General features: G+C 47.3%; 1 pseudogene; it reads left to right on the top strand.

The window, feature by feature from the left end:
• The first annotated feature begins 1,290 nt into the window (after positions 1 to 1,290).
• LOC116647114 lies at positions 1,291 to 3,262 on the top strand (annotated as a pseudogene).
• The last annotated feature ends 8,022 nt before the right edge of the window (positions 3,263 to 11,284 follow it).

Here is an 11,284-nt window from a genome sequence, read left to right as displayed (position 1 = left end):
AAAGCCTAAATTCTAATACCAGTTCCATCATTAAGTTATATGGGACGTTAGCCACTTTGTGCCTCAGTTTTCTTGCTATAAAATGCAGATAATAGCTTCTCTCCTCATCTCATATGGTTACATGATGATGAAAGAGAATACAGAACAATTTATGTTAAATTTCTTTGACAAGAATAAGTGCAAGATTTATTCCAAATCTATTTCTCATAATTAGTACATACCAGTAATCTAGCAAAGATAGGGCAGGAGACAATGAAGCTCCAGTTTGTATTCCAAGACAGAAATCTAGCAGGATAGATAATTATCTATCATATCAATAATTATAATGAAACGACCAATGTAAGTTATGACCAGTGCTCACCTGGAACAACGTGCTCACTGAGGGCGGGGATTTGGGAACTGCAGAACTTCTGCTCTGAACATTAAGAAATGACAGGACCTAAGGGGTAGAGATGATGCATCTTATAACATTGGAGAAGTTAAAACCAAAGTGTAACAATGTCCCTCATTTCTCACTTCGAAGTATAGAATAAAACTCAAGGGTTTACTTGACTCTGCTAAAAGAATCTCATCTCCAGCCAGAGGAAGCAGCTCCCCACCCCCCACCACCCCCCACCCCAAATGCAAAGTCATTATAGAAGATACCAAAAGACTTGCAGGAATTTGTTAGTTTATATGTTACCAGAAACTTGGGATGCTGCAGTAAGGATGATGGAGTTTGCCCATATGTCTGCTAGCTAGAGCATCAGGATATACTTCTATTATCTTACTTATCTGATTAGCACAAATCTAGACTAAATGCTGAAACCCTAGAAATCTCCCAGCATGATGCAAAAGAAGGAATTCAAGGACTTAGCCAGAGAAATATACTAGTGTAAATTTATCGTGAGCGACTTGCCTGCTCATCCCCTAATTACATCCTCTGAAAGGCCAGATGACTATCTCTTCACTAAAAACTTGAGACAAATTACTGAGTTAAGCCCAAATATCTTTTTGTTTTGTTGAAAAGAACGTGAAACTTTTGGAAGGGTTAGAATAACACAATAAATACTCATATACCCTTTAACCAAATACATCTATTGTTAGCAGTTTACCTTATTTGCTTTAGCATTTGTGTGGGGCTCTTTAGATACGTGTGTGTGTGTGTGTGTGTGTGTGTATACACATGCACATAATATTTTCTGAAATTTTTCAAAATAAGTTGCATACATCCTGGCCCTTTACCCCTAAATACTTCATGGTGTATTTTCTTAGAACAGAAATATTCTCTTCGGTAACCACAGTACAGGTATGAACTTGACTGAGTTTCACATGAATACGGGGGCCCCGGCGGCTACCCACACTGAGGTGAGTGTGCAGGAATCGCCCCGCGCGGCCCACCGCAGCCCAGGATGCTGGGAGAAGCGGGCGAGGTGCTGGAGAACAGGCCCGTCAGGTCGGTCATCCGACGCACTGCACGAGTTTTCACTGCATGCAGCAGGATGACCCGCACGGGCAGCCTTACCGTCTGGTCCCATCCTGAGAACCACCGGCTTCTGTCCAGAGGTCCAGTGCCTACCCTCCTGGCATCCGCCGAGCCTGACCCCACGCGGCCCAGCCGCCGAGGCACTGGGACCACAGCGCTCAACGCGCGGGCGCACGCATCCATGCGGACGTGCGGAGCCGAGCCGTGGCTGCGTGCTTCCGGCTGCCGCGCTTCTACGAGCAGTACCAGAAGGCCTTGCGGCAGGCGGCCAGTGCCACGCTCACCGTCCTGCCACAGGCCACGGCCTTTGTGTCCCAGGACGTCATCCGTCAGTTCATGGAGATGGGGCCCAAGGTGCTGGCCGTGCAGACCATCGACCCCGTGTCCTTTGCTGTGCACCCTGAGGCCCTGCTCTCCATCTACACGCAGACGCAGGCCAGCTCCGCTTCCCAGGGCTCTGTCTCTGTTGCCAAATTACTGCTCCACCTGGCCACTGCCAACAGCTTCCGGACGGTCATGAGTGGGGTCCACAGCAAGGCTGCGAGTGACTGGTGGCTGATGGGGCTGGGTGGAGAGGACCTTACCGCCATCATCATCGTGGCTCACTGCGACGCCTTCAGAGAAGCCTTTTGGCTGTCGCATGGCATGGACTCCAACGAGAGCGGCATCTCCGTACTGCTAGGGCTCACCCGCCCCTTCTCCCAGCTCTACCCCACCTGTGCACCCACGCAGTGTACAACCTTCTGTTCTTTGCTTCTGGAAGGGCAAGTTCAACTACCAGGGGACCAAGCACCGATTGGAAGACAACGTGAACCACACAGATTCCAGCATATTCAGTACAATGTGGCCTTTGTCCTCTGACACCGTGGTCCAGGTGGACAGCCTATATCTTCACATGTCCTAGCCACCTTGCAAGGAGACGCTGCAGCATGCCTTCCTGCCCGAGCTGGAGACAGTGGCCGTCAGGTCCCGGAGCTGCAGGAACCCGTGGTGCACAGGATCAACCCCGCTGAGGACATCCTGGCCTGGGAGCATGGGCGCTGCACCATTCTCTGGCTGTCTGCCTTCACCCTGGCCCACCTGGAGAGCCCCCGTGACAGCCAGTGCAGCAGCAGCATGGACGGAAGGTCTCTGGTCAATTCTAAAACTCTGACCGGCAACTTGAGGCTCATCGCAGAAGCCCTGACCCGAGTCATTTACAACCTGACCGCGAAGGGGACCCCTGAGACATGCCAGTCTTCCTGGAGCAGATGATCCAGCGGGAACAGCTGGACTTGGCGATGGGCTGGCCCACCACCCAGCCGCAGGCCACCCAGCTGGTGGACAAATCCTGCACGTTCCTCGCCATGCCGGAACACTAGCTAAGTCACTACTTGAAGGAGGGGAAGCAGCACCACATCAAAGCCAATACACAGGACCCCAAGTTTGTCTTCCATGACCAGCTGAAGCAGGTGATGAGTGCCTACAGGGTCAAGCCAGCCATTTTCTACATGCTCCTGGCCATCTGCATTGGTGCCTACCTCAGGCTGGCCTACACGGCAGTCCAAGTAAGCAAGCGGGAGCTCAGGTGGGAGGCAAGGCCTCTGTGGGAGGGTCAACCTGGCCAGGTGAGTCCTCGGCATCCCCTAGCCCACCCCCGTCCTGCCTAGAAGCAGGTGACCCCACAGGTGGGCCCTCAGGCCTTCCTTGAGGCAAGGTTTGCCCCTGACCTCACTCAAACCATCCTGCTGCCCCCAGCACTTCGACCTTCTGTACAAAACAGTTCAGGGACTGCTCCCGAAGACCAAGATGCAGTGACGTGGCCACCCACCAGTGCGGGGAGCTTTCCACCTGCCACCCCTCTCTGCTCCACACGGCAGGAAGGCAGGGCTTCACCCCTTACTGAGAGGCCCCAGCCTGGAATTACAGAGCTTTTCTGTGTTGTTCCTGAAGACTTGGGGGAATCTTTCTCCTTTTTGTCCTTTGAACTCTCTTGGAGGAGCATTTAGGTGGAAGTCCCAGGGCCAGGCCATGGACTTGGGAACAAGCCTGCCAGTGAGCCCTCAGTCCTGGAGGCGACCCCATGGTCCTCGGGGCTTGTGAGCAGAGATGACAGAGGAAATGTGCAGCCTCAGCGTCCCTGCTCCTGCCCGCGATGCTGACCAGGGACTCCCAGCTCTGTGTCTGTCCTCCACCCTACCCCAGTCGCCCTCTGGTGACTGGGGTACTCTCTCCTCTTGTCTGAAGGAGGGCAGGGCCAGCCTCTGGGTCCCCAGTTCTGGCCCCTTCCTCAGAAGCCTTGTGTCCCCCCACCACCTTGGTCAGGGCTGAGGGTAGCCAGCTCAGGGTGCAGCCTTGGATGCGTCTCCCCCAAGCCCCCATGGACGGCTGGTGCCCTGAACACCCAGTGGCCTCCCTGTCAGGCTCCTTGCACCACTCGCCCTCCCCTGTGCTTCTCACTGCCTCTGCCCTCCTGCCACACCCCAGGGAGCTTGGGCCTGTCCCCCCTGGGGTCCTGGGTGCCTTCAGAGTCCCTGGGGCAGGAGGCAGCCCTAGAGGAGGCCCCCTGGTTCCTCCGCCTCTTACCTCGGGCTCTCTGGGCCTCAGTTTCCTCACTTGTAGAAAAGAGGATGTGTTCTGGGGCAGCTGGTGCTTCTGGGTCCTGGGAGGGCGTCCAGACTGGGGGTGGAGCAAGAGCGTTTTCTGGAGGAGATGCAACCAGCCAGGGGCCGTCAGGGGTGCCCTTCCCAGGACCTGGGACCTGAGAGGAGGGTCAGGGCCTGAACCCCACAAATGAGGTGCCTCTGAAGGGAGGGGTCTGGGGAGGAGACCTCGAGGCCCTCTGAGACTGACCTCAGGGGGACCCAGGTGTTTCTTCCAGGTGTACCGATTCATTAGCAGTATAATCAATTAGGTGTTTTGTGCTGGGAGGAGGGTCAGGATGAGGGATGAGGCGCTCAGGCACCTGCCTCGTCTGCCCCCAGGGAGGTCTTGCCATCTTCTGGTCTGCCGCCCAGCCAGCCACTCCCTACTCAGAAGCCAGCTCTCCAATTGCCGGAAGGGACAGGCTCCTGGAGGACTGCATCTCTGCCTCCACTTTGGGCCTTCTGCCTTTGCCAAGCCAGACTCCCCGGCAGGGCTGCCGTCCCAGCCTTCCAGGCCCCAGATGTGGGCCAAGCCGGGCCCAGGGAGGGGCAGGCATGCAGGCCACTGGTTCTCTTTTGCCTCTCCCCCCCTTCTCTGCCCCACTGGGTGGCCTGTCTCCCCCAGAGACTGTTTACTGAGTGCCCAGCCAGACCAATCACCTCTGGGGTGCTGGACACAGGGACCAGCATTAGCTCATCCTTCCCCCTTCATCCTTCCCCAAGGCAGGTTGTCAGGACCGCTGACTGTTGAGAGCTCAGGCTGGTTGTGGGGCACAGTTGGATGATCAGAAAATAGAGCCATATCGAATAATCAAAAAAAAAAAAATGTAACATGAATACAGAGCTTTGATCTAATCTAACTTCCATAGTTTAATTTTGTCCATTGACCAATAATGCCCTGTCTAGCACATCTTTACCCTTGAGCCCAGGATCCAGTCTAGGATCACATATTGCATTTAGTTGTCACGTCTCTCTAGTCTCCCCTAGTCTGAAACATGCACAGTCTTTCTTCTCTGACATTGAGATTTTTGACAAATACAGTCCTTCCTTTTGTTTCAATGCTCCTCATTTGCAGTTTGTCTAATATTTCGTCATGTTTAGATTCATATTATTATAATATGATGCTGTGTCCTTCTCAGAGCATAATATTGGGAGGCACAGGATGTCTGTCCGCCCCCCATGGGTGATGTAAATTTTGATCAGCCAATCAAGTTGTTTTCTGGGTTTTCCACTTTACAATTACTGTTTTTTCTCTAGCCACTACTAAGCAGTCTGTGGAGAGACATTTTAAGAACAGTGCAAATATTCTGATCCTCATCACAATTTCCCCCCTTTTTTAGCATCAGTTGATGATTTCCTGCCTAAACCAGTCTTTACTATGATAGTTGGAAAATGATGATTCTTCCAACTCCAGCGCTCCCTCCGCATTTGATACTCAAGCCCTCTTATCTTTTAAAACAGCCTTATTAGCTGTTCTCTCTAGGTGAGGATGCTAGGTGACATATTGCGGTCAAAATGAGCTTGCTAATCTCAATGGGGATAATTAAGGGCCTGGGCTAGCAAAGGCTAGATGGGGGCACTGACCCAACATAGACACAGTTGGGGTGACTACTAGAATCCATAGCAGGACCTGTACAGTAACTAGAAATTATAATTCACAAGGATCTTAGGCATTATATAATTGAGCAGGAGCCCTAGGACACAAATGGATGGGCAGCCCATGAGATCCTTCTATAACTGACAAAACTCCTGGTTTAAGTGAATGGAAGCCTGACTTGATCTACCACAATAATGAGTCATAACTTTCACTCAATTACCAGATCCAAGTTGATTTATAAATTTAGGATCCCATACATGAAAGGAGGCCAGATACCCTTAAGGAAGAACACCCGAAGTATGTATGCATTTTTCTCCTAGCTTCCCCCCCAGTGAACCTGCAGCCATTTTCCCTGGTGAAAAGGAAATACCCCGAATTTTGAAGAATAGTAAATCCTAGTTCTGAGTTAAACACTAATTTCTGATCAGCCAGGACACTATAGCTACCAGTTATAGACTTAGGATAGGGATTGACAAGATAAAAGTGCAGTTTTTGACCCTTGTTGGTCTCGCCATAGGCCCATTGACACCACCAAACCCAATCCAGCAGAAATATCCTCAGTTCCTGAGGATATAAGTGACATGCATATCCTAAGTAAACAACAGAATTCCCACCTGGGCTCCTTGAGCCACAGAGGCAAGGCTTTTAAGACTATTACAGAAGAAAGGGCCAAGTAGAAACTCCTGGCGCTCCAGTTCCCTAATAAGAAAGCAATACTGCCTCCCTGGTAGATAGAATTGCAGAGATAAATGTTACCATCAATGACTTGAAAGATGTAGGAGTGATGACTTAATTCATATTTGGCTACTTTAAAAGGCAGGTGGGTCTCAAAGTGACCTTAGATTATCATTAATTGTATGTCAACTCTAATTGTGGCTAGTGTTCCAAATATGATCTTATAAACAATTGGTGAGTAGTGTTGATCTAATGGACACATTTTCTCTATATGTCCATCAGGATGGGGCTTGGGTGAGATGAGTGAAGCGCTCACCTCAGACACAAAATTTAAGGGAATGTCAAAGCACTCAGTAACCAAGATAAATAATATTTTAATGCAATATTTTATAGAACTAAAATTGATGCAAAAAACCCATGATATACAAAACAGCAAAATTTTAAATAGAGACAAAACTAGCAATAAACAGAGAACACCAGAAGCAGAACACCACTGTCTTGCCCCAGTGTATATCAACTCTTCAGCCATGTGCTACTAATTTGCAGGGAATATTGATCATCTCATCATCCCATGAGACATCATTGTGCTAGTCTACCATCAATGACATCATGTTGACTGAATCTGGAGAGCAAAAATTAACAGGTACCCCAGATGCTAGGAAATGGTGATAATTCTCCAGAAAATACAAGGGCCTGCTGACACCTCAGTAAAATTGGTGGGGGGAGCAGGTATGTCCAGTGACCTTGGACATACTGGATATCTCTCCCACTGTGAATGAAAAGTTGTTACATCATGGAGCCCCTACTATTTAGTGGACTTCAATGGATGCTGGAGGTAACATATGTCACATTTGATTGGTTGCTTCTTTCCATGTACTGGCCTACAAAGCTGTAACCCTCCATCTTTGAGAAGGCCCAGAGCAATAGGTGGTGTTCCATCTGGTCCACGCTGTAGTGGGAGTGGTTCCACCACCTGGGCCTTATCATCCAATAAATGCAGTGGTACCAAAAACATTTCTGGCAGGTTGGGATTTTATGACAACATGTGGAAAGTCCATTCCAGTGAATCACAGCAAGATGTCCCTGGAGCTCTGGAATAAACCTATGTTCTTTTAAGGAAGTAACTTTTCTCCTTTAAAACCATTACCTGTCTTGCTTCTAGTTTTTGATCGAGATTGAATTTCTAACATATATCTTCAAGCGACCACATAATCCAAACTGCCTATCATAAATTGCATGCAGAGAACTGCCTAGCTATAAATTTAGGTGTGCCCTGAAGCATTTCATCTTCAGTGGAGGCTCTGTGTTTGGAATGTGGCTTGAACAGATCTTGCAGGTTAAAGTCCTAGCACACCTATCCCTATCATAGAGCTGTTGTTCCAGTGACTCACACCCATAACCTCATAGAGGGTTCAAGGCTTGTTTACAACTGGCTCTGCGTAATATGCCTGCAACAGGCAGAAGTGAATTGTTCCAGCATTATAGCCCTGAGGGGTATCTCTGAGGGACAATGGAGAAGTAAAATCCTCCAGGGGGCAGAACTTCAGGGAGTACTTCTGGTCCACTTTGCTTGCTTGGCCTTTAGGCCAGGATCCATACTTGGACTTGGCAAGCTTTTTTTCTAAAGGTGCAGATAGTAAGTATTTTCCGCTTTGTAGGCCACATACCATCTCTGTGGCAACTGCTCAACACCACCCTTGCAGTCAAAAACGACCATAAGTAGGATGTAAATATATGGATCTGGTTGTGTTCCAATAAAACTTTATTCAGAAAACCAGGTAACAGACTAGAGTTTGCCATCCTCTCATCTCTACCAATTCATTGGCAGAGGTTAATGGTTTGGTCAGACGGTTATGGATCTGGAAGTGAAAGTAGAGGATTGGTAACAAGTTTAACCTCTTGATTTGGGGTCCCCAGAACCCTAAGTGGCCTGAAGATAGAACAATATAATATTATATAATAGTGGCTTCCTTAATAGTCTTATGTGTTTTATATGTTGCACTTAAAAATATTACTCTGAGAGGGGTCCATAAACTTTACCAGACTACCAAAGCCTCTGAAAGATGAAAATGTGAAGAACTACTTAAAATGGAGGTAGACAGTGAGAAATTGCATGTCCCAAGTAGAATGCATCCCAAAAGGCCCTAGTCTCCATTGCAGAAGAATGGTACCAGCAGCGTCAGGGAGAGCAAATCCAGAAATAGTTTCTTTTCTACTGAGGGAAACTGTCACCTCATCCATAGTGGAAGGCGTTTAGGGCAATCAACCTGCCATAAGGTTATGGCTAGTCACCTCAAAGTACAGTACTTTACGAGGGGCTCAGAATTTGTTGCTTCTACTGATAAGTTGGGTTGAAGTCCATGAGATTCCCGGGTTTCATGTACATCATCACAGAAGCAGCAGGTCTCAGATTGTTGGAAAGGCTTACTGATGATTCAGTTACGATACCACTTGGGCAATTAACACCTTGCATGGCTGGGATGATGTGCTACAGGATGTGAAATCACTCTGAACCAACTAACAGCACATAGACAATGCCATTTTTCTCATTGTCAGAGTACGTGAGTCTGGGGTCCAGGGCCCGGGAAAGGTTACCGGCACCTTCTGGGTTCATTAAACCTAGCCGACAAAACCTTTGTTTCCCAGTAATGATAACTTCGTCAGCATCAGGTCACCAGACAATGGAAGAGTATGGACAAGATAATGGAAGAGTATGGACCACTTGACAGCTGAGTATAAATAAGATTGTGTTCTCGGGGATTCCGAGAAATAACTGGGAGGGGGCTGATATAGAGGAGAACTGGAGATTCCACAAGACTTGATGGAAGCAAATTGAGAGAAATGCTGTGTGTGACTTATTCTGACCACACTGTGATTATTTAGACATAATAATGGCGGTTTTCTCCATGAAATCTGTGATTTTATAGTCATACAACTAAAAGAACCATGAATTAACCATGACTTATGTTTTACAATTTATATAGCTATTTTCATCTATTTTTGACAGTTTTACTTCTTTTAACTGTTAACATCTTTTGTGTGCCTGAGAAGATAGATGTGTGCTCCTTTATCCATGTTGTACCCACCTTTACCTTTAAGATAAGAAACAACCTCAGTCTTCCTCCTATGTATCTCTTTTACTCAACTCAACTCAGTTCTGACACTATCTACCTGGAGATAGCATCAGATCCCACAGGTTAAAGGCTCAGTCCCACAAGACTGCTCCTACCCTACTTCAGATGCCAACAGCAAGCCCAGATTGTCACCTGTGCGTTGATCCACCCACTATAAATAAGATTTTCCCACAACCCCCTTCTTGGGTTCAATTAATTTGCTAGTGCGGCTCACAGAACTCAGGAACCCAGTTTACTTACTGTTTACCAGTTTATTATAAAGGGATATGATAAAGGATACAGATGAACAGCCAGATAAAAACATACATAAGGCAGTGTCGGAAGGGTCCCAAGCACAGGAGCTCCTGTCCCTATGTAGTTGGGGTGGGTCACCCTCCTGGTGGGTGGGTGTGTTCATCAACCTGGAGGCTCTCTGAACCTCCTACTTTTGAGATTTTAGGGAGGCTTCCTCATGTAGGCATGACTAGTCATCAACTCCATTTTCAGCCCCTCTCCCCTCTCTGGAGGATGAGGAGAGGGGTGGAAAATTCCAAGCTTCTAATCATGGCTTGGTGACCAGCCCCCATCCAAGAGCCCACCAAGAATCACCTCATTTAAACAAAAAGATACTCCTATCACTCAGGAAATCTCAAGAGATTTAGGAAGTCTGTGTCAGGAGCTGGGGTCAAAGACTAGGTCAAAGACCAAATATTAGAACAAAAGATGTTCCTAGCGCTCTTATCACTAAGGAAATTACAAGGGTTTTAGGAGCCCTGTGCCAGGAACTGGGGACAGAGACCAATATATATTTTATCTATTACCCTGCAATGAGCAGGTTACTCCAGCCTGGTGTGGTCTTGGGTAACACAGATTATAATACAGTTTTATGCTGAGTTATACATATTCTCGTAGTGTTCACTCTAACAAGATTCTTAGCTCCTTGAGGACAGGGTCTATGTCTTATATCAGTGCTACTCATTTTTTTTTAATTTTATTTATTTGAGAGACTGTGGACTCTGAGAAACAAACAGGGTTTTAGAGGGGAGGGGGGAGGGGGGATGGGTTAGCCCGGTGATGGGTATTAAGGAGGGCACGTACTGCATGGAGCACTGGGTGTTATATGAAAACAATGGATCGTGGATCACCACATCAAAAACCAATGATGTATTGTATGGTGACTAACATAACATAATAAAATTTTTTTAAAAATTTATTTATTTATTTGACAGAGAGAAACACAGCGAGAGAGGGAACACAAGCGGGGGGGTGGGGGAGGGAGAAGCAGGCTTCCCGCTGAGCAGGGAGCCCGATGCAGGGCTCCATCCCAGCACCCTGGGATCACAACCTGAGCCGAAGGCTGATGCTTAACGACTGAGCCACCCAGGCGCCCCTAGCAGTGCTACTCAAAGTGTAGTCTGTGGACTATTTGTTACCAGTCCATAGCTAGATAAATTCAGGGAGGAATTAAGATTAAGCATTTAAAAATGTTAAAGAAATTTGACAAGGTAAATGCCTTGGTGATTTTTAAAAATATTCTTCTAATAGTTAATTCTTACTGTATTTTATAAAAGTATTGGATCACTATGAATTGGAAATTTTTAGAAAAGAGCTTCACAGTTTGAGAAGCACTACTTTTTATACAACTTTTACTCTTTCTTATATATGAAACCTTTGAGTTTCATTTTGAGGTCAGTCTTTACATTGTAATTAGAAAGACTGAAATACAAGTGACAATGTGGGCAAAGTGTTACGAAAGAAATAAGAGGAAGGATACGAAATAGAAAAATAAATCATTGGTGTATATTACCAA

The sequence above is a fragment of the Phoca vitulina genome, unplaced genomic scaffold (genome assembly GCF_004348235.1).
Source record: "Phoca vitulina isolate PV1807 unplaced genomic scaffold, GSC_HSeal_1.0 scaffold39, whole genome shotgun sequence".
NCBI lineage: Eukaryota > Metazoa > Chordata > Mammalia > Carnivora > Phocidae > Phoca > Phoca vitulina.
The sequence above is the reverse complement of the archived record's forward strand: the minus strand, read 5'-3'. Positions and strand labels throughout refer to the sequence as shown.